The 23,325-nt window shown below is 41.1% G+C and overlaps 1 protein-coding gene across 3 annotated transcripts in view; it reads left to right on the top strand.

The window, feature by feature from the left end:
- FAT3 (FAT atypical cadherin 3) overlaps window positions 1-23,325 on the top strand; it is a 532,147-nt gene that overhangs the window by 19,481 nt on the left and 489,341 nt on the right. The gene's annotated exons all lie outside the window — the stretch shown is intronic.

Below are 23,325 nucleotides of genomic sequence, written 5' to 3' on the forward strand. Positions count from 1 at the left end.
ATGCCAAATGACATATTTCCCAAGGGTTCTGGTTGGTCAAGGTTTTGTGATCTCTATGTCTCTGGAACCTGGAATGCTTAGAACTACAAGGGGAAAACGTAGCAGTACTTTGCATTCTTTGATTGACATGGGCAAACGATTCTTTTAAAACACCCGTTTTCTCTTGCAAGGATCCAAAGGCGGAGTGCTATTTTATTGAACATACATGTATGAATTTGTGAGCTGGAAATTGGGAGGGAGGTAGAGGTGGTGAAGGTGAAAGAGGTTGAGAATTTCATCTGCTGGACTTACTTTTCCATCTTCCTTCCTAGTGACCATATAGTAACCATCTTTACTGTCCTCTGTCTTCTCCTCCTCCTCGGCACCATCGCCACCATGTCTAGCACTTACCGAGAGCTTGCTGTCTGCTAGATACTCTGCAGGGCGTGTCATGTACTTGAGCTCATTCGTGCCTCCCATTAAACTTTCAAGGTAGGTGCTCTTATTGCTCCGGATGTGTGGGCATGGAAACTGAAATTTAGAGAAGTGAAATAATTTACCCAAGTCCACAGAATCACTAAAGAGCCAAGGCTTTGACTCAGCCCCATTTAAATCCACGTTCCTTTCTCTTGTCCTGGCCACATACTGCTCTCTGAGTAGGCACGTTTGCATCTTTTTGAAAGAATGCAACCCCCACTTACCTTGTGCATTTTCTTTTCTCATGTGCCTTTGTTGACAGGAGCTTAAAGGGAATATCTGCAATATTCATGTATTCATTATAATATGCATTATATGTTACATCATGTAATATGTAGTATATGTTATAAAGAACGTGTGATGAACACCTGTATTATTCTAGGCACTGACTGAGTTTAAAAAATGATCCAAATAGGCAAAAATCTTTATCTTTGTAATATCCTGTATTGGTCAGGGTTTCCAGAGAGGAGACGGAACCAGTGAATACACACACACACAGACACAGAGAGAGAGAGAGAAAGAGAGATGTAGATAGATAGAGAGATGAGAGGGGATTTATTAGGGGGATTGGCCTATATGATGATGGAGGCTAAGTTCTATGAGAGTCCATCTGTAAGCTGGGGAACCAGGGAAGCCAGTAGCATGGGTCAGTTCAAGTTCAAAAACTTCAGAACCAGGGGAGACTATGGTATAACTCTCAGTCTGAGGCCAAAGCCTGAGAATGTGTAATGGGGATGTTGGCGGGAATGTCTGGTGCAAGTCACAGAGCCCAAAGACCAGATAACCCTAATGTCCAAAGGCCGAAGAAGGGTATCCCAGCTCCAGGAGGGAGAGAGGGAGAAGGGAAGAGAGAGGGAGAGAGGGAGAGGGAGGGAGAGGGGAGAGAGAGAATGAGAATAAGAATTGCCTTTCCTCTGCCCTTTTGTTCTATCTGAGTCCCCAACTAGATGGATGGTGCCCACCTACATTGGACGAGGATCAATCCTCCTTACTTAGCCCAGTGACTGAAATGCCAGTCTCTTCTGGAAACACCTTCACTAACATACCCAGAAATAATGCTTTTTTACCTATCTGAGTATCCCTTAATCCAGTCAAGTTAGTACCTAAAATTAAGCATTACATATTCTAGTGGGGATGTAGCACTTAAAGCCACCTAACATGTCATACATTATGCATGTTTTTCTTGATTATTATCAAGTGCTAAGCAGAAAAATAATGCAACTGAGGGATCAAGAAATTGTACAGGCGGTGGTGGGTTCCAAAGAAGGCCTCACTAGGGAGAGACCACCTCTGGATAAAGTCCTAAAGGAATTTGAGATTTGTTACCTGGTATTTTAACTTGCAGGAAGGCAAGAAAGATGGAGAATAAGTTTGATTGATTGCCCACAGACTCTGATGACTACTCTTTGTGATTAAAAAACCCACCATGAACTGTAGCAAGAATGTAATTTGAAAGATACAATTATAAATGCAGATTGGTTAAGCATAGCAGTATCCTGTTTGAAACTGTTTAGCAGTGAATCAAAAGTCTTCATGTAAGTGGATCCCATCTCAAATTTCCCTTAACTGCAGCATGTCAGCACCCTAAAAGGAAAAGCACTGTCTGTACCCCTTACTCTTGTTAATTGTGTGCACATATCCCATCTTCCTTCTGAAGTTCCATTTTTCTGAACACTGTCTTATAGCAGTTGTTTTTACTGTTGTAAAATGTGGTGTCCTTAAACATAAATTTGAACTGAAGAGGTGCTATGTCTGCCATGTTGTATGAATTGGTGGATATGGAGCTAGCTCCCTGGTTTAGAGGAATTCTCTTCTAGTTGGGAGCCTAAAACATCCATGCAGGGGTGGTGGAAGTTGCTGACCTGTCTAATAAAATATGTGCATACACACGTGCATGTGCACACACACACACACCCATACCTAAATTAGTAATTGTGAAAGAATTAGAGTAATTTAATATATATCCTGGTAAACTTAATATATGATTTGATTTTTTTGAGACAGGGTCACCCTGTCTCTGTCACCCAAAATGTAGACTGGAGTGTAATGGCAGTGTCATAGCTTACTGCAGCCTCACACTCCTGGGCTCAAGAGATTCTCCTTCTTCTGTCTTCTGAGTAGCTAGGGCTATGGATGCATTCCACTAACCCTCAACTAATTTATCTTTATTGTTATCTTTTTAGAGATAGGGTCTTGCTATGTTGCCCAGGCTGGTCTTGAACTCCAAGGCTCAAGCGATACTTCTGCGTTGGCTTCCTAAGTAGCTGTGATTACATGTGTGAGTCACCACACCCAGCCTAGAATCAGATTTTGTAAAAGTTGTTTAAGGATTTTTTGGAAGCTTGAGCTCATGCCCATGGTTGACATTTGAGAAAGATGAGACGGAGATGAAGTTATTTTCCCTTATCCCCTGGCATAGTCAGTGGCACAACTGAGCCTTGAACCCAGGACTTGTAAGCATGGGTACTGTTTTGTTCAAGGCTGTCTTGATAATTTAGTCAGGTACATTTGAGGTCTTAGGTTTTCATTGTTAGCTGTATTTATTACTGAGATGGTGGAGTTATTGACATGGCTCTAAGTCAGCATCACCTCCTATTAGATGCGGATGTCAGATTTGACTTTGTGTGCACTTTGTATTTGTATTGTGAGGTGGTTGGTGACCATCCTTTATGGTATTTTACAACTTAGTAGTTCACATTTTATTCCCTGACGTAAAAAAAAATCATAGCTAACAACTGAAGCAATGATGAAAGAACATTTTCTTTTATCACACATCTTCTGCTTTTACTCACAGAACTCTTTAAATTAAGTCATTAACATATGCAAACACTTCTTTTCCCAAAGTGTTTTTCTCCTCTGCAATTACTCTGTTGTTTTTGGTAAGATAAATAAGCCCTACATTAAAACACCAGACATTAAAATGAGAAACAGTAGCACTTTGTAAAATATTAGAAAGCTATGAAAAGCACAAATAAATAGAAGGCATCCCCGTGTGGCTTCAGGCAGTGCATGTTAAACAGTTTGTCCCTCTGTACTCTGTCTTCCCTCGGGCTGAGTACTGGGATGTTGCAAAGTCTTCCCTGGAATTGACTGGCAGACCAGTTAGCTGGGGGTGGATGGGGAAAGAGAGCCTTCTGCATTCTTTTGTTCTGATCAAACCAAAGCAGTTTCTCCAGCTGTGAGGTCGAGTTTCCAGCCTGTTAGTAAAATTAAATTGTTTGCTTTGTCTAATAGCAGTTCTGGTTTCAGACAGAGGGAAATACAGTGGGAAAGCAGCCTGTGTGGGGAATGCAAGCAAATGTGCCGTGGCGTCTCAGACGAATAGTGAATCATTGTGGGGACTTCAAATGTTCACTTAACATGCAGAGCTTGGTAACCAGCTTAAGGTAGATGGCCCGTCACTTTCAAGAAGATGTCTACTGGTTGTTGCAGAGGAATATTTCGTAGTCAATTCATGGAGTTCTTAAAGATGTGGGTAACAGCAGCCCTGCTGTGTTTTGTCTTGTAACCAGAAGCGGAATAAAGGTCGGAAGGCTACTGCCCCTCTCAAATGGATCCCAGAATCTCTCACTTTGGACAGTGGGTGTAGTTTTATTTGCTTTGGTGTTTGTTGTTATTGTTTTCTGTCTTCTTAGTGTTTCTGAGTTGCTCAGATTTGGCAAATTTTGAATAGACATATATATGAACCCCAAATAATTGTACTGAAAAATGCAGAAAATATTGAGCAAGAGGCTATTGAATTTCCAAAAGTAAGCAAATATAGTCTAAGAGCTCATGGGTGAAAATTGCTTTTTATTTAATGAGTCATTTTTATTGGAAGGTAATGATTATGTCTGGGCCATAAATATAGTGTAAATTATCTTTAATAGACATTTAAAAGATGACTTTCAATTGGAAGCAGCTTTTTAAAGGGCTTAAAGAATACTAAGGTATAAATTTACAGACCTGCATAGTCTGTACATGCAAGACTGTGAAGAAATGAATGAAATGAACACCAAATCATGCATGGGAGCACATGTTTATGTTACCATAAGCAGTAGTTTCACAAAACATCTTGAAGAAGGACATGTAATGGATGTATAATGGCTAAGAGTTTTAAATGTATTGTTGCATGTGTTATTTTATAGTTATAATAAAAATACCCAGTGGGATATCAGCCCTAACACCAGTTTGCAAATGTGGATACTGAGGTGCAGGATAATTTTTTAAAAATAGAATATGCTCCACATATACCCAGGAAAGGAACACCTATCCAGTCACTAAGCCATATTCTGATTCTGTGTTGTGTATTTTGTCTGTATTAAGATTCATCAGCTGCCCAGATGAAAAGTAATAAAACTTTTTAGCTGATATTCCTACTCTAAGATATCTCACTGTTTCCAACTAGCTCCGCAGGGTCAGCTCGTTTTATTAGAATTATTAAGCATGCCCGGGATGTGGTCATATAGGCTCAGGTTAAATTTGCATCCATTGGCAATACTTTCTCTTGGTTCAGGGTCAGCTGTGTGTCCCTCTTATTCCTTGTTTCTCCTTGATTGTAGGCTCCTTCAAGGCAGGATTTATTTCTGATGCACTGCCATGTCCTGTGTCTGGCTCAGTTGGAACCTGGCATATGGTCACTACTCAGTAGATATTTTTGGAAGGAAAGGAAAAGAAGGAAGGGCTAGCCATGTAGATGCAACTGTAGCTTAGTATCTATCTCTGATTCCTTTCCAAAGATTGAATTAGATGAGGAAGACATGTTCTCTGTACATCAGCTTTACCTCCAAGCACATGGGGAATCTGTTCCAGTACCTTTGTTCCTTTGTGGTTCAAAGCTTTGAATAATGTATGTTTTGATGAACAAAATGGAGACTTCATATGGCTCTATGAAGAACTTAACTGCAATTACTGTAGACTGTGTCATTTTTTTCAGCCATTTAAGGTGGTGACAAAAATGAAAATAGCTTACATTTTTAAAATGCTTGAATTTTAAGTAACATTCACTGTTTCATTGACCCTAGGAAGGATTTTAGATTACATTTATGGCTTCTTAAAGCCAACAAAACACCCACAGATCTGCCCATCACTTTCTTATAAATGCGATGATCTCAGATTTCCAGTGTTTTCTGGTCACCTGGCTTGCTCTTCTCTTAAAACGTGTTTATTGCTGTCTTGGCCAGTGGTTAGACTCACACTTTTTACGTTTATATTATCCAGGAGACTTTATCATCAAGATTATTATTATCTCTCTTCTATTTTTCATTAAGGTCTCATAAGCCTATTATTGGTGACTGAAGCTCGCCAAGACCTCCATACTGCCTCTCTTCAGCAGGTGCTATCTCTTATATCCCAGTTGGAAATGTAGGTTCATTTCAGCTAGCAGTTTCTACATAAGGCATTACATACTATTTCAACTATGTCAAGGGCATTGATTTCCACCATCCTCTTAAAGATTTTTTTAAAAGTATCTTCATTCTGAAGTCTCTGAATTTTTATTTTATATGTATTGACTTCTTTTGGTATTTCCTTTCAAAAGTACTTTGGTGTTTGTCTTAATCCATTTGGATTGCCGTAACAGAATACCATAAGCTGAGTAGCTTATAAATCATGGAAATATATTTCTCACATTACTGGAGGCGGGGAAATCCAAGAGCAAGCAACCAACAGATTCAGTGTCTGGTGAGGACCTGCTTTGTGGTTCAGGAATGGTGCTTTCTGGCTGTGTTTTTACATGGTGGAAGGAATGAAGGATTTTTCTCAGGTTGCTTTTATAAGGGCACTAATCCCATTACTGAGGACTGCCGCCCCGTGACCCAATCACTTCCCAAAGGCCCTACTTCCTAATATTATCACCTTGGGGGTTAGGAATTCAACCTATGAAATTTGGGGGCACAAAACGTTCAAACAATAGCAATCATTTTCCAATTTAGATCTTTGGCCTGATCGTATCCGCCCCCAACCCTATCTCCATGTGCTTTCGGTAAGAAAAACTTTTCCAACCTCTTTAAAAATAGTCTGTTTTTCTCCTTCAGCTTGGAGAACCAAGTTTGAAGCTTGCTCCACAAATGACTTTGTGGTATATAATACGTGAGTTATTTTACAAACAGCAGAGCATATTGCCTAGGTTCCCTATATGTTTATTTCACTTTCTTCAATCCAAAAGACATTCATGAACTTGAACCACAAAAGCACTGAAGAGTCAAACATAGCTTTGTTTGTTTCTCTCCCGGAAGGTAGCTTTGTTTCTCTTCTGGAAGGTAGCAGAAGCTACTTTTGATGGAGTTACCCTGTTTGACTGGATCAGGAAAGAGGTCCCCATAATGATAAGCAAGAAAGCATCTTTTCTGTCTATACCAGGCAGTTCCCAGATAAACCAGACTGAGGCAGATGATTCTGTCCTTGCCTCCACCAAAATCACTGCTGGATTATGAAAGAGAAAAAAAAAACGACTTAAACCTTGGACTGAGACTGTTCATTTTCTAACAGCTGGAGGCTCTTATGAACAAATGAGACCAAGATTTGTGGGTTATCTTGGATTTGGCTTCCGCATCTGTTCACAGTCAGGACCAGAATCTTCAGAGATGTGATCAAAAACATAAGTACTAGGAAAAGTATCCAATTTTTACATTTGGGTTTGAAGTTTATGTTTGTCACTGTTTCAGAATTACTAAAATTACTAGAACAGGGTCCTTGGAGTGGGAGAATTTGGGTTTCTTCATTCTATCTAAATAAGTACAGAAGAAGGTCAAGAGGAAATCAGACCATAGTGTGGAAGACTGATATATATCACAGAGTGGCTGTGAGGTTAGATGAGGTAAAAAATCAGTCTAAAGGGACTGGTTAGATTCTGAGCTGGAGGAATGTTTGGAGGAAGTAACCATGAGAGACAAGATGGATCGTTCTCTTGCTTGACAGTGTCGTTAAGTCAGAATGCCATCACGTAAACAGATTCGTGTGTGTGTGTGTGTGTGTGTGTGTGTGTGTTCAAAGAAGGATAATGGATGTTACCTTTTATAGCAGGGATTTTGTGAGAGGAAGGTTAAATTTGAAAATAAATGTGAATGCACTCGCCACATGGAATGAGTGTCTCTCACCTTCAAAATTCCCATTTGCAGTTGACCTTCGACACTTCCTGTGCCTCCTGCTGATGCTTGGAGTGAACCCTTTGGACTTGGTACATGAAACTCCATTTGCTCTGTGGCTCTCAGTGCTTTGGTCTTTCATCAGTTCTGTATGCCTGGATTGTCTTCCTCTTCAGAGACAGCAAGACTTGGCTGTCAGCTTGATCTGTCCATTGTAGTTTATACAGATGTTTCTTTACTTTTTGTTTGAATGCCCCCAAAGAAACCAGGTTGACTGTGCTCTATCACATGAAGCGGTGCACGTGACCTTCATAGTTACACCGTGAGGCATAATTTTCCACACTTCAGAGGTAACACACAGCCAACAAAATTTAGCTTACTTTCTAGAGCTGAGGCAAATCAGTTCCCCTCACCCTCAGGCCAGCTCTCTAGTGACAGATTGCCTCTTGGTGACACTTCAGTCTGTGGTTTAGCAGCTAGAATTATTTTATAGTTTGGGAAGGATATGAGATCACATTTCTATGAGTGGGTGCTGGAATGTAGACTCAGTTAACTTCTCTATGTCAGTGAGCCACTGATGGAACAACATCCTTGGAGAAACCTTAATAATTCTCCTGGTTTTATTTTTGTCTATTAGGGTCAAACTCACATAGTGTAAAATTCCCCATTTTAAAGTGTGCCCTTCAGTGGCATTTAGTACATTCATATTACCGTACAACTACTACCTCTGTTTAGTTCCAAAACATTTTCATCACCCTAAAAGAAAGCCCCAAACGCATTAAGCACTCAGTCCTCATTCTCCCTCCTCTCATTCACTGGCAATGACCAGCCTGTTTTCTGTTTTGTTTTTGTTTTTTATAAGAATAGAGTATAGCCATATTAAAGAATGATATGCAACATGATTCAATTACCAAAATGTTAAAAGAGAAGGTAAGAACTTAGGGACTGGAACTTTTTAAATATTCTTATATATCTAGGAGTTGGGCCAGTCACAGTGGCTCATGCCTGTAATCCCAGCAGTTTGGGAGGCTGAGGTGGTTGGATCACCTGAGGTCAGAAGTTTGAGTCCAGCCAGGCCAATGTGGTGAAACCCTATCTCTCCTAAAATACAAAAATTAGCTGGGTGTGGTGGTGTGCGCCTGTAATCCCAGCTACTCTGGAGGCCGAGGCATGAGAATCCTTCGAACCTGGGAGGTGGAGGTTGCAGTGAGCTAAGATGCGCCTTTTCACCCCAGCTTGGGCAACAAGAGTGAAACTCTGCCGCCAACCCCCGCAACCAAAAGAAAATCTAGGAGTTGGGTTTTGAGAATAAAAATGTTTTAAAATATTTTAAAAATAAAACCCAACTCCTAGATTTGCGATAAAATAATCTTCTCTGCATTTTTATCTTTCCTTTAGTAATGAAAGATGTTAGTTTTCCAAAACACCTTTGATCTGGCTTTTAAGAAGTAAATAGACATATTTTTGTTTAAGCAGATAGGTGGCTAAAATATAATTAATCAAGGTTTTCCTTTAAAATTTTTTTTGTGAATTATATTAACAGTCTAGGAAAAATGGAAAATTTATGAATTACTATCCTATTTTACGTACCTCCTTTTTTTTAAAAGGGAAATATTTCCGAAATATTGATTGAATATTTATTATGGGAAGGTGAGTGTACCAGGCATTAAAAAGAAAATGAAGGGAATATGAGATGCTGTCTTTTTCTCAAACGTTGGCGGGTAGTTTCTGTCCTTTCAGCAGGATTTTTGCTTCATGAGTTCCTGTTGGTTCTTCATTGCTGCATTAAAGTTGGCTAAATCTCATAAAATGCCAGGATATCAAGGAGAAAATTGAACTGTGGCTCGAATCAATTGCATACTATGTTAGGAGACAGAGACTTCATGAAAATGCTTTGTGTTAAGGGGCAGGAGCTGGATTGTCCTTGATTCCAGATTTTCATATCAACTGTCAGTATTTAATAGTAAAAAGACATAGCTTCTTATGTATTTTTAATTTCCTCAAATTTGAAAGTTACATGAGTCTTAAACTGGCCCTTAGAAGTGGATTTCAGAATTGGCATTTAAAATATAAAAATCACAGAAACTCCTAGAGGGGAGTCAGCTGGAGTGTCATTTTCAGGAACAAGCGGTATTTATATCGTTCTTTGTTCAATATTTTGTACAGTTTTCATTTGGTAAATCTGGTTGTTATTAAAGTGGCAGAGCTAATGGAATCACCTGCTGAGGCACTGTCTCCCAGGAAGGCACCTCTAACAAAACCTTTCTTTTCCTGAGGGGAGATCATTATGAGATCCTGCCTCCTAAGAGGGATCTCTAAAGGTAGATCTGGAACATTCCTCCATCATACCTGATTGTCACCTGGCTTTAATCCTTCTCTTACCATCTAGCTACCCATCAGCCTCCAGTTTGGATTCCTCTCAAAAGATAATTGGAAAAAAAAAAAAAACCTTCAGGTTGTGCTAATCTTGAGATAGCTACAGTTCCATGACTTTCCCATGTGTGTACAGAGAAGGATGTGACTGTGTTCCTTCTCTGTAGGAACACAGAAGTAAGATTCAACAGAGGTAAGGTAAGGTTCAACATACCTTAAAGAGTGGTCTGCATGGAGTCAGCAGATACAGGGTATCCAGCCTTCTGCCTTTTAAAAATTTCTATTTTCTTCAAATTTGAAGTTCAGGGGTACATGTACAGGACGTGCAGGTTTGTTACATAGGTAAACGTGTGCCACGGTGGTTTGCTGAACAGATCAAATCCATGACCTGAGTAATAAACTCAGCATCCATCAGCTGTTCTTCCTGATGCTTTCCCCATCCCCAGCCCCTGCTGACAGGCCCCACTGTGTTGTTCCTCATCATGTATCCATGTGTTCTCATTGCTCAGTTCCTGCTTATAAGTGAGAATATGCAGTGTTTGTTTTTTTGTTTCTGTGTTAGTCTGCTGAGAATAATGACTTCTAACTCCATCGATGTCACTGCGCAGGACATGATCTCGTTCCGCTTTATGACTGCCTGGATTCCATGATGAATATGTACCACATTTTCTTTATCCAGTTTATCATTGATGGACATTTAGGTTGAATCTATGTCTCTGCCTTTGTGCATAGTGCTGCAACGGACATACATGAGTATATATCTTTATAATAGAATGATTTATATTCCTTTAGGTATATACCCAGTAATGAGATTGCTGGGTAAGGCATCAGCATTCCACATGATTCTGACGTAGGTGATATGCAGATCACACTTTGAGAAACACTGTCTTAGCCCTTTGAAATCGTTTTGGGCCTTGATTTTGTCCCCCAGTGTATTTGTTGTCCCTCCCAGTTTTGAAGCATGTGAACATTTGGTTAGAAGGTTATGACCTAATCCCAGTCATTAGGAAAAATGTTGACGGATACAAGAATGAATTCAGAGCCCTGAGGCAAGCCACTGGAGACTTCTCTCCAAGTTGACACTCTGCCTTATGAATACTGAAATTCAATCCATTTTAAACCCCTTCCTTTGGCTTGTCATTTGGCCCACATTTTTCCTGTCTTGTCCTCTAGGATCTCATGAGGGATTTTGTCAGATGCCTTGCTGACATCCAGATATGCCAGATTTGCAGAATTTCTCTGATCTACCAGCTCAGCAAAGACTTTTTTTTTTAAAAAAATGAAATAATTAAAAAGAGTAATAGAGAGAAAGGAAAATAAAATGAAAAAAGGAAGAGTTAAAGGAGATTTAATTGGCATAATATTCCTTTTCCTGCTAATCCAAAGATATAAACTTGAACCCACAGGGTTTTTTTTTGGTTATTTCATCTGGAAGCTTTAGATTATAAGGTATATTTCACAATAGTCTCTAAAGCTCAACAAAGAAATCCACGTGCATTTTCCAGAGAGGTTTCCCCTCCTCAAAGGAGCATATGCAGACTGAAGTGTGATAAGTCATTAATACTAGCCTCGTTCTTTGTGTGATGGGAAGTGAGTGGTCATTGACCCTGAAGCAGTGATTTTTTGGGGAGTGGTGCAGAAAGGGGCATTTCCCTGTATAAATCTCTGAAGGCTTCAGACTAGCCATTTCTTACCATCTCATTTTAAGTCAGACCATCCTGCAGGAATATGGTCCAATCTCTCATTATTGCTAAGAGACCTTTGTAAGTGTGTCTGTTCTTCTTGTATATTGGAGAGGAAACAGGTAGAGAGTTGTTACCCTAAAGAGAAAGGAAAAGTCTTAGAGCACATTTTAATGACAAAATTTTATTTCTCATTGAGTTTCTTTTTAGAAAAAGAGAAGAAAATAAGTGTGTCTAGAATTCTGACCGTGAGACCACAGAAAAGAACTTTGACTCATAACTTCTTTAAGCTAATTCCTTTCTCCGCCCTTTGCCCCATGATGTGTTGATTCATTATGAAAATCTAAAGCAAACCAAATTTCAGCATATACAGAAGCCAGAGTACTCAGCATCAGGGAGATCACGCACTGCTATCATCTCTGGAAGATTGATGGTTCAAAGGCTCAGCTCACATGCTTCCTGATGTATGGGTTAAAAAAGTGGGGGAAGCAAATTAACTATATTCAAAAGGAATTTAAAGGAGACTAATCAGTGCAGTGGAAGAGACCGGGAGCTGTTTACAGATGTGCCGAGATGTAGAGAAATCCGTATTGGCTTTGTCTGGAAGAAGGAGTGGGACTCTTCTTCTCTAGCTAATTAAAGCAAGCTTATCTGTAAATTTAGTTATTCATAAAGCTTGCTTCCACGGAGCTGCTGTTTTTCTAATAGGATGGGAAGCCTGGGTTTCTGTAAATGTGGGTCAGTCACGTGATTAAGTGACCCAGATTTCTGCAGACAACCAAAAGAAAGAGCAGAGAGAGGATGTGCCAGCTCCTGACTGCACAGCACAGCATGGGCACACCTAGTGTCTACTTCGTATGCCGAAGGCAGAGCTTGAGTGTGAATATTTTCACTTGAAAATCGCATCATAGTATTCCTCCTATAAAAAAGCAGCAGCAACCACCAGGTCTTTCTACTTCTTTTCAATTACTTCGCTTTCTAAAGTCAGGAAGAGACCTTTTAAGCATTTAAATTACGGTACGTCTTTAAATGCTGTGACTATGTTTGAGCTAGCTGGTAGCCCAGGAAATGGGCTGGTGTTTGTAAGTGTCCATAGTTGGAAAGTCTAGAAGTGGACTCATGTTGATTTTATTTTTGACACAGAGTCTTTGTATTTTATTTTATTTTTGAGACAGAGTCTTGTTCTGTCGCCAGGCTGGAGTGCGGAGGCACAATCTTGGCTCACTGCAGCCTCTACCTCCCGGGTTCTAGTGATTCTCGTGCCTCAGCCTCCCAAGTAGCTGGGATTACAGGCATGTATTGCTGCGCCCAGCTAATTTTTATATTTTTAGTAGAGAGATAGTTTTGCTATGTTGGCCAGGCTTGTCTTGAACTCCTGGCCTCAGGCAATCCACCTGCCTTGGCCTACCAAAGTGCTGGGACTATAGGCATGCATCACTCTGCTTGGCTACCTCTTGCTGATTTTAGACACCTCATCTCATTAGCATTTTATTATCTGTTTTTATAGTTTTGTTATAATGTAGCAACTGTTTTCATTGCATGGTCAGCTAGTTTTTTTCCTCTTATAAATTATATTCAACATTACATGGTTTACTACGGGAAATGTAGAAAGCATGAATATGCACAATACAAAAGAAAATAAAATTGGCCAGGTGCAATGGCTCACGCCTGTAATCCCAGCACTTTGAGAGGCCGAGGTGGGTGGATGCCTTGAGTCGAAGAGTTCAAGACCAGCCTGGGCAACGTGGTGACACCCCTTCTCTACAAAAAATACGAAACCATTAGCTGGACATGATGGTATATGCCTGTAGTCCCAGCTATCTGGGAGGCTGAAGTGGAAGGATCGCTCAAGCCTGGGAATTTGGGATACAGTGAGCTATTGCACCACTGTGCTCCAGCCTATACTGCAAAGAAAGGAATTAACCATGAGAAAATAAACTCACTCTTTCTACCACCACTCCGAAATAACCATCCTTATTATTTTGTGTCAATAAGCATGAGGCACAGCTTTGTCACTGTTCAGCTATGGGGTTTGGGCAAATTACTTCATGTCGTTGATCTCAGTTGCCTTGCTGATAAACTATGGATACCTACCTCAAGAAAATGCCTGGGAACATACACAAGACTTCAAACATAATGAACATTCAATAAATGTTTGTTGAAAAAGACATCGAATGAATGCTTAGATGAAACGTTTCCCACGTGGTATAAGGTTATTTATGCCTCTGGTCCCTAGGTGATTGCCTTCTGCAACACTAAAAGCATGAAGGATCTTCACCCAGTGCCTGAGCAGTAAGTGCTGTATAAGTGTTAGTTATTATTATTGCCTGTCACATGATTAGTATTCATTAGATATTTGTTGAATGAATGGATGTCAGTCACTGCCCTTGGGTAGTTTAAACTCGAGAGAAAGCAAGAGAAGGTTCATGAAACAATAAATAAGTGGTGAGCCATCTGATCCTCAATTTGAGGGGAGAGCTCCCCCGGGGCTGTTTTATTTGGGGATTTCCTTGGAATGTTCAACTGATTAAACTGCTCCTATTACAGCTTGAGTGACACTGGGTAACAGATCTGGGATCAGATTCTACGTTTCTACATCATCCAACCACAGAAGTAGAATATATCATGCCTTGATTCATTCATCTTTTCCCATTTCTTTCAACAAGCATTTTCTGAGTGCTCACTGAGTGGCAGAAGCTGTGTAGGATTCTAGACATCTAAAGACATTTGCTGAGGCCACTGTCTTGTTAGGAAGATCTGTGGCTCAGAGGGGATTTGTAATGTACTGCGATGAATGCTATGAGCCAGCAATGCCCAAGGATTGTGGGAACTGGGGTGTGCGCGTGTGTGTGTGTGTGTGTGTGTGTGTGTGTGTGTGTGTTAGAGGGAATGTCAGAGCATCCTTTCCACAAGGAGGTCCAGTTGGAAGCAAGTCCCAGTAGAGGAACAGGTATTATTCTAAACCAGGAACACAAGAGTAGCATTCGGAAAGATGAGGCAGAGTGAGAAAGCTGGGCCATGCATACAGCATGGCTGGAGCTCTGAGCTATGGAGAGGCACGAAGGGTCTTTCTCTTAGTGGTGAGTGGGAATGGTTACATTAAATGGTTTTAAAGCTGGGAGTGACAAGATCAGAGCTTCCTTTTGGAGAACTAGACAAAAATCTGTGTTTGTTGCAGAGGGAGAAAAAGGGTGGTGAGCATACCCTGGGTCGAGGAAGACTAGTTGTTGGAAATCAGAAAGAAGGGATTGAAGTAAGGGTGGGGAGAAAGGATGAATTGAAGAGCCCAATTCAAGATATTAGGGAGGGACAGTTCACAGAATTTGTCAGCCAGTGATTGTGTCTCTGTCTGTGTGGCTGGATGTAGGGGTAAGTGACTAAGAAAGAATTAATGATGCTTTTCAAGTTTGTGGCTTGTCATGGTGTGCATGAAATGGTGAGACCTTTTACCTAGATTTAAAATTAGGAGACAGAGAAAGGTGAAGGTGAGAAGATTGTGTATAAGTGACTTTGATGAGCCACTGACACGTCAGACAGAACTTCTGAGTGGGAGTGGCACTGAGGAGGAACAGCAGTCGAGGAGAAGCTGGGAAGCGTGGATTTCGTCATGCAGATCATCTTCTACTTGGGTCAATAGATAGCTCTTGATTTTTCCTCATTAAGTAGCTTCAGGAGCTAAATTCTATCTTCTTAGAGTAATTGTCCTGTCAATACTGAACCATGGTATGCTGTCCTTGTTTTAAATACAGTACAAAGATCTTTTCTGGCGCAGGGACTTAATCTGAGCCACTGATTTCCATTTTAGAGCTTTTTGCCAAGATATTTGAGGCAGCATTTAGAAGCAGAGAGAAGTAGATTAGCACTGACTGTAGTTTTTGATGTTTAGACTCCAAGCTGATAAAGAAATGACATTTTTATGATTTCAGCATGGTTCTGTGGTTGTGTAAGTTATTTACATGTTTTTTTTTTTTTTTTTAAGTAAAGGAAATTAAATTATTTGAGGAGCTGTGCCCTCACCTTGTGGCTGAATTTATCTGGTACTGCTCTTCTTCTCCTTCCCCCTCACTCCCTTATGTGGTCAGGTGATGTAAATGTGTACAGTCTTCGGGGAGATGCCTCCTGATCTCCCAGCCATCACTGAGGGGTGGAAGGTGGTACCTACTGCTCATTTGTTTCGTATTGCTCATCACCTTGGGTGAACATCTTTCCTGGAAGAGAAATGGTAGAGAAGCAATATGCAAAAAGATGAAGACATGGCTGTAACTTAATTCTTAATTGTTCTAAAGTGACATGTTTCAGACATGGCAGGATAAAGAATTGGGTACACGTTTCAACAGCATTTATTTAGTATTTACTATTGTATACTAGATGTTAGGTTTTCCTGGTGGCGGGATAAGGGATTGCAAAGCTCTAAGCAACAGGACCTAGTAGTTCTGACTTGAAGATTATTAATTTCCTAGGGAAGATGGGTTTTCAAAGAAATACATGCAAATCAATGAGAAAAGTACTGTAATAAAAGTATATCCAAAATAGTACAAACAGTCAGAGCATAACTGCCTAGAAAATGCTAAGAAATTCTTTACGGAAGAATGCTTTGTGGACAGTCTACAGGCTTGTCTGTCTTGATTGGACCAGATGGCAGACTCGTTGAAGGTCATGTCCTTCTCCCTGAACTGGACTTTCTTTCCATTTTATCTGTGCTGCTTCAAATGCATTTGCTGCTTGGCTTTGTATGGCAGTTTTTTAGGCATATGTCTTTTTCCTATACTCTCCTGGAACATCTTCAGGGCAAGACCCCTGTTTGTTGAGCTCTCCATCCCCTGCCATGCCCAGTAGGTGCCACAGCAACACATGAAATCTTACATTTTATTCTAAGGACTGTAACATTGATGTTATTATTAGCACCATTTTTAAAGATGAGAAAAATAACATGCAGAGTGTTAAAACTTTTTCAAGGTGTTTCAGTCAGTTTGGGCTGCCTTCACTAAATGCCATAGACTGGGTGGCTTAAACAGAAAATGGATTTCTCACAGTTCTGGAAACTGGGAAGTCAGACCAGCTCATAGATGACTTTCTTGGGAACCTGTCTTTTGCCCATAAAGGACGTAACAGTGATGACTACTGTTTTCTGTCCTGGTGTCAGGCTACATATTCATAAACACCTTGACTTGATGTTTGCAACTTCACAGGGTAGATTATTTGTATTCTTATTTACAGGCAAGAAAATAAGTCAACAGACTTAGAAGTTTGGGGGAAAAGGCTTACATGCAAGGAAAGTTAAGCAAAAATAGATTTAAATGGTAAAGACTAATAATATTAGAGTATCTTAAGGCAGAACAGACTCCATTGCCAGATGCGTGGCACATAACAATAACTACCATTTATTGTGTGGCATGGATGTGACTTATTCTTGGTGAAGCACTTTACAATAATTTAATCTTTGCAGTAACAGAAGTGAGGAAAATTACTTCTTCTTTTACTGTTAATAAAATAGAGGCACAGAGAAGATAATTACCAACAATCATATGAGTGTCAGAGTAGGTGTCGGGTCTGTTTCCACTACTTATTCCCTTATGTACTATGGGATTACAGCATTGGAACACCTCGAGATGTTCAACTCAGTGTTTTTCTTTTTTTACCCTGTCTTATGTTTGGTCTCTCTCTAATCAACCAGTGTCTTCACATTAATCGGTGGAAAATCAGCAGCATTTTAGGCAGGAGCAGAGTAGGTGAGAGGCCAATCTGTAGGAAAAGCAGTGAAAGCAAAGGAAAAAACCTGTTTCTTAAAAAATTTTCAAAATAGACTCTTGAAGTCCCCATCAAAAATGACAATTTTAAAAGCAGTTTTTGATCTTAGGAGCCAAATTTTGTTGCGAGAAGAAAGGGTTCCTGAAATAAAAAATGAAGTTCTCATAAAGTCAGGAATAGAGTTTATGCCGTAAGAGATTGGGAAAAAGACAAAAGGCAGATCTAAAAGATTTCCTCCCTTACATAATCCTCCCAAGACTAGGATCCTTAGGCTGGTAGACAAGGGGAGTTAGGTAGGACTTGAGCAGGGAGCTGGGCTCTTGGGCTGCTGTGATGGGACTGGGTCTGGACTAACCCACAGGCAGAGAAGAAAAGCAAGTATGGAGACTTTGTCCAGCACCAGCCATGGCCATCTCAGGGAGCCCAGCCTAAACCTACTCTCTTCACGTTTGGAGTGAACATCTGAAGTCACCTGGGTCGAGGAGCCATACTGGTTGCTCACTGTCACTTACCAGGCCTTCCAAGGATGGATGTCTGCCTGCTGCTAATGGACTGACCAACAGAATCGATAGTCCTCCCAGTGTGCTGAGATTGTGCTGAGCTTTCGTGTGAACCACTAAGTTTGAGCATTCTCGTTTTTCAAAGGTGAATGAGAAAGAGGATTGCCCTGCAAAGAAAACCAGTTCTTGCCTGAGTGAGACTGACTATTCAAAAGGAGAAGTGAAGAATACTTTAATTTGGAGCAGGCATGACCAAAGCAGGACCTGCAGGAATGGGTAGAAGCTGGGAGGACTGAGGGTGAGAGGAGCCTGTGAGGACTGGGAGCAGGATGAGCAAAAATATGGTCCTGGTGTGGTTCTAGATAGGGGCTACATTCTGGCAAAGAAGCCTTTGAATGGCAGATTAGGGTTTAGACATCAGCTTGTGTGCAGTAGGAAGCCATTTTGTTTGCCTGTTGATTTGTATGACTTGATGAAATCCTCTACTGAGCATTTCACATAGTACCCACTTAATTTTTAAAAACAACTCCAGAGAGGTTAACAACTCCAAGTAGCCTAAGGCTGTGTAATTGAGAAGAGGAAGAAGTCAGCAGATTTGATTTTTACATCCATGTGAGACAAAGTTGTGTGCTTGGTCAACCCTTTCATGCTGTCTTTCATCCCCTCCCCGAAGTTTGATAATGCCCGAGTCCAGAGTAGACAGACTCTGAGTGGTATCTTGGGGACAGACCATTGAAGACCCTGATGTGTTCCTGCAACCTGCCAATGAGTATAAGTCCCTGGCATCCCCACATCCCAAGTTTTTCTAGCTTGCTTATTCCCGTTGGGTGGCCCCTTGTTCTTGTAATTTCTGCCTCTCCTGTAAAGCAAAATGAGTGTCAATCATCCCCAAGCCGAGGCTCCAATGCTGTAGGCAAATAGATCTTTATCTCAACATCTTGGTTCCTACGTCTGTACTTTACACAGGATCAGTATGTGTAATCTTTTGTTCTTTTGCCTTCACAGTAACTAAATTCCTGTGGTAAGGGAGGACCATGTGTATTCTTAAGTGTGGGTCCTTATTATTTGTATGTAGTTTGCATCTGTATTCTGTCGGCTCATTAGTCTGTCTACTTTTCATTCAGTTAATGACAAATGTGAACTATGCAAATGTTTGACATTCAAAACAGACAGCTCTGCAGTTCTGTGCTTTTAGATCATTTACTCATTTCCTCTTAGAGATTTATCTAAATTAGCATGACAGTGGCCATGTTTCCTCATAGTTGTACATGTCCTTTATGGAGTTACATTTGGCACCCCAGAGTTAGGAATGAGATCGTTAACAACAATCCATTGAGATGGACAGGACCCGTGTCCTAGTGCTCTTTTCATAGTTGAGGAATCCACAGTACCCAAGAGTTGCGCTGCTGTCTGGTGAGGTGGTGGCGATGGCTCTGAATGTTCACTCGTGTTCATTCCTTTGGCATTCAGTGTTGCACTCGGGTAGAAAAAGCTGAGACTTCTCCCATCAGAACAGCCAGGTCCCCTCACAGACGGACAGACACACACACACACACACACACACACACACACACACACACACACAGAGAGAAAGGCACACACACACATTATATTCCAGCCAAATCGAACCCTGCTCATTTTCCAGAATGTTCTATACTTTTTCTTACCTCTAATCATCTCCAGACATTGTTGTTATTGTTAATAGTATGACAAGACAATAATAATGACAATAACAGCTATCAATTATTGAGTGCTAAGATCTTTACTCACATTTTCTTATTTAGTGTTACTATTTTATTATTTTCCCATTTGAGAGATGAAGCTCTAAGGCTTGGGGCATTTGGTGAGCCAGGACACATTTCTGTCCCACTGTAAAGCTGCTCCCTCTGCCTCAGCGCTACTTTCTGCCTAGCCACCTGGCTGGCCACAGTTTATCCTTGGGACTCAGGGTATCTGTCTCTTGCTGTCTGCCCCTCCCAGCAAATCCCCAATCTAGACTGAATGCTGTCCCCCAAGGTGTCTACACCACCCTATACTGTAACGTAGCACATTGCACACTGCACTGCATTGGCCAGCTTATCTGGATAACTGCTTTACTAGAGACAGGGATCACCACATCTGTCTGGTTTCCTGTTGTGTCTCCAGGCTGAGTAGTGCTAGACTGTCATTGCTCAGTAAAGGTGGAACGAGTGGCTGCAAATGACTTGGCAATTGTGGAAGGAGAAAGCTTCACAGAACCCTTCAGCTGTGTAGAGGTTGTTGCTCTTGAAGCCCCTCCTCTCCTAGCCCATAGCAGGTGACCAGCAAATATTTGTTGATTGACTGAATGAATCTGGTGAAGAAGAGTCTGAGAAATGAGTGATAGGGAGCTTTTGGGACCTGGCAGTGTGTCAGTTGGGCGTTGGAGGAGTAGGAGGAACTAGAGGCAGTGGGATGGATGCGGGTGGGAGTGTCTGCTCCCATCTCTGGTGGCTAACAGGGCATCTTTGCTTTGATCTTCGTGAGTTTCTCTTTTCTAAGTGGAATCTAAATGTCAGTTATGTAGGCAAAGAACAAGATAGTTCTGTAGCTGCTATTTCTTTTCCAACTGGCTTTATACCATCAGAGACAGATGAAAGAGACCTATGGAAGGCCAACCTTACCTGGTTTTACATGTACACCTGTGCCTATGTGTATGTGTGCCTGAGTGTGTATATGCACACACATTCACATGTGTCTCTCTAGGGACTGGGGAGAGGTTCTGTTTTGCCACCAGCCTCTCTTCGAAAGGCATTGCTGTCATCACAGTGAAACATGTGGCATCAAAGCAGCAGCCGCAATTATGCCACAATTTGGACGTCTGTGCTATGGCAGCATCTGCTGATGCTTTGAGACTCTTCTGCCAGGATTTTGCCTGCCAAACCATCTGAACCATATGTTCTCATCAGCAGGAATACCGACATCCCAAGTCTTTCAGGGGTGAGGCATCATAGATCAACGACTGACATCTCGGTCTGTATAAGCACAGCTTGGGTTTGGCTTAGGTAGCGGAGGGGAGGGGATGGGATGTTTCCCTATTTTGATTTTAGAAGCAAATATACTAAAATACTGTTGAATTTACTTATGATCCACAATACTTGACAGTGTAATTAATGGATTAATTAATTACTAATGCAGTATTTTTCCAAGACCTAAGCTACTGGCTCGTTGTTAGCGAGAAGCATTGTTAAACAGAATAGCAGGGAGGGCTTCACTCAGCAGCAGTTGGTTTTTTTTGAGTGGCACTAGAGTTTCTTTAACTTCCGGTTGGAGAAGGTTTCACTTTCTGTTGGCGCTAACATGGGATTTTATATGCTACTGACTTGTTACCCTGTAATATTTCAAGAACTGCTCTTGATTGCTTTCTAATTGTTACAGATGTACAAACTCTATTCACCACCTCTCTTTCTCCCAAAGAAGAGAGATGCTTGTCAAGGGCAGGGACTGCGTGTTCTGTTCCTTTCTACTCCTAGAAACCTGTCACAGCATTGGATACCTAGGAGGTGCTCGGTACATGAAAGAATAACATTGGCAAGGAAGATTTATTTAGGAGGCACTATAGTATGGTTAAGTCACTGATAGATTATAAAAATTAAAACTTTTTAGGCCTGATGTGGTGGCTCACACCTGTAATCCGAGTACTCTGGGAGGTCAAGGTGGGCAAATCACTTGAGCCCTGTAGTTGGAGACCAGCCTGGGCAACATGGCAAAACCCTGTCTCTACAAAAAATACAAAAAAATTAGCTGGGCGTGGTGGCACGCACCTTTTGGTGGAAGAATTGCTGGAGGCTGGGAACTGGAGGCTGCAGTGAGCTGAGATCACACCACTGTGGTCCAGCCTATGCTGAAAAGAAAGAAAAGAAAAAATGTAAAAGTGAGAATATAAACTCACCCTTTCTCCCACCACTCAGAAATTACCATTCTTACTATTTTGGGGCGACAAGCAAGAGGTAGCTTTGCTCCCGAGCTTAAAATCACAGCTCTGTCACTGCTCAGCTGTGGGATTTGGGCAAATTCCTTGATCTCTTTGTATCAATTTAAAAGAAAAGATTAAATCTTTTTTCAGAAAACTCTTTATTTCTACATATAACAAGAATTAAAGGAAAAAACTCTCATTTTAAAATTGAATCTACATTCTTTCCATTTTCTTGGACAGTTTACAATTAGTAGGAAAATTTTTCTTACTGTAGATGCCATAGAATATTTGTACTTACCAGTTACACCGACGAAGGCTGTTGGAGTGTTTAAAGGTAGTAAAGGTTTTTAGTTCTTCCCTACACTGTCTAACTTTTAAAATTAAAACACATTAAATGTATCCTCAGAATTCAGTTCCCATTAAGGCAGGGATGTCTCTTTTGTTTTCTGCCACACCCATTGGCTAGGAGAGTAATGGTCCATAGTAGGTGTTAAACATTTGCTGAATGAATGAACCCAAGGCCCTTTCCAACCCACTTGAGAGTGAGTAGTAAACGATAACCATTTTTCTACGTAATACTGTTAGCTAGAATATTTTCAGGAGTACTAAAGACTTTTTCTTATAAATTTTCCAGATATATTCCCTTTTGGTCCTTTATCAATTTCTTGCTTTGTCTTCCTGTAAACCTAAATGACTTGAGTTTAAGTGGGTACTTGAGTTAGCTGGCAGTGCTGACACTGTTCAGCACTTGAGTCTCACCTGTCATATACAGTGGGTGCTCATTAAGTATTTGTGGAAGCAGTGCAGCTTGTCTGATTGCCTGCCATGTCTCTTCTATACACGGCCACCTTTTTGCTCATTCGTATTTATAAGCCCAGGCAGTATGCAATTAGGCCCGGGTCTTTCATACCAGCCTCATCTCTTACCATGTCTGTCGAGAGTTCAGCACTACAGCCTCATCACGTTTCTCTCTGTTCTCTGTTCTACAAAGATGCTCTTTTTTTTCATGCCTTCTTTTTCCTCCTTGCTTTGCATCCCTTTGACCCACATTCAGTGTCACTTTTTATTTTATTTTTGAGACAAGTCTCACTCTGTCGCTCAGGCTGCAGTGCAGTGGCATGATCTCAGCTCAGCGGAACCTCCGCCTCCCAGGTTCAAGCGATTCTCCTGCCCCAGCCACCTCAGTAGCTGGGATTACAGGTGAGTGCCACCACACCTGACGAACTTTTGTATTTTTAGTAGAGATTGGGTTTCACCATGTTGGCCAGGTTGGTCTTGAACTCCTGACCTCAGGTGATGTGCCCACCTTGGCCTCCCAAAGTGCTGGGATTACAGACATGAACCACTGTGCTGTCACCTTTTTTGATGTCTTCCTTGGCCATCCTTGACTCCTTTTTTCTCCTTCTGTGTTAATATTTAGCCACTCGTACTGCAGTATAAACTCATCTGGGTGTCTCTCCCTTTAGGAGAAACTAGCTTTTTACCCTGACTCCTCTCCCCTACAGCCATTCCACTCTGACACCCAGTCAGTCATGTGCATGTCCAGACCCTGTAAGTGTTTACATAAG

This window comes from Aotus nancymaae, unplaced genomic scaffold, assembly GCF_030222135.1.
Source record: "Aotus nancymaae isolate 86718 unplaced genomic scaffold, 86718_ANA_hifiasm-v0.15.2.pri h1tg000059l, whole genome shotgun sequence".
Classification (NCBI taxonomy): Eukaryota; Metazoa; Chordata; class Mammalia; order Primates; family Aotidae; genus Aotus; species Aotus nancymaae.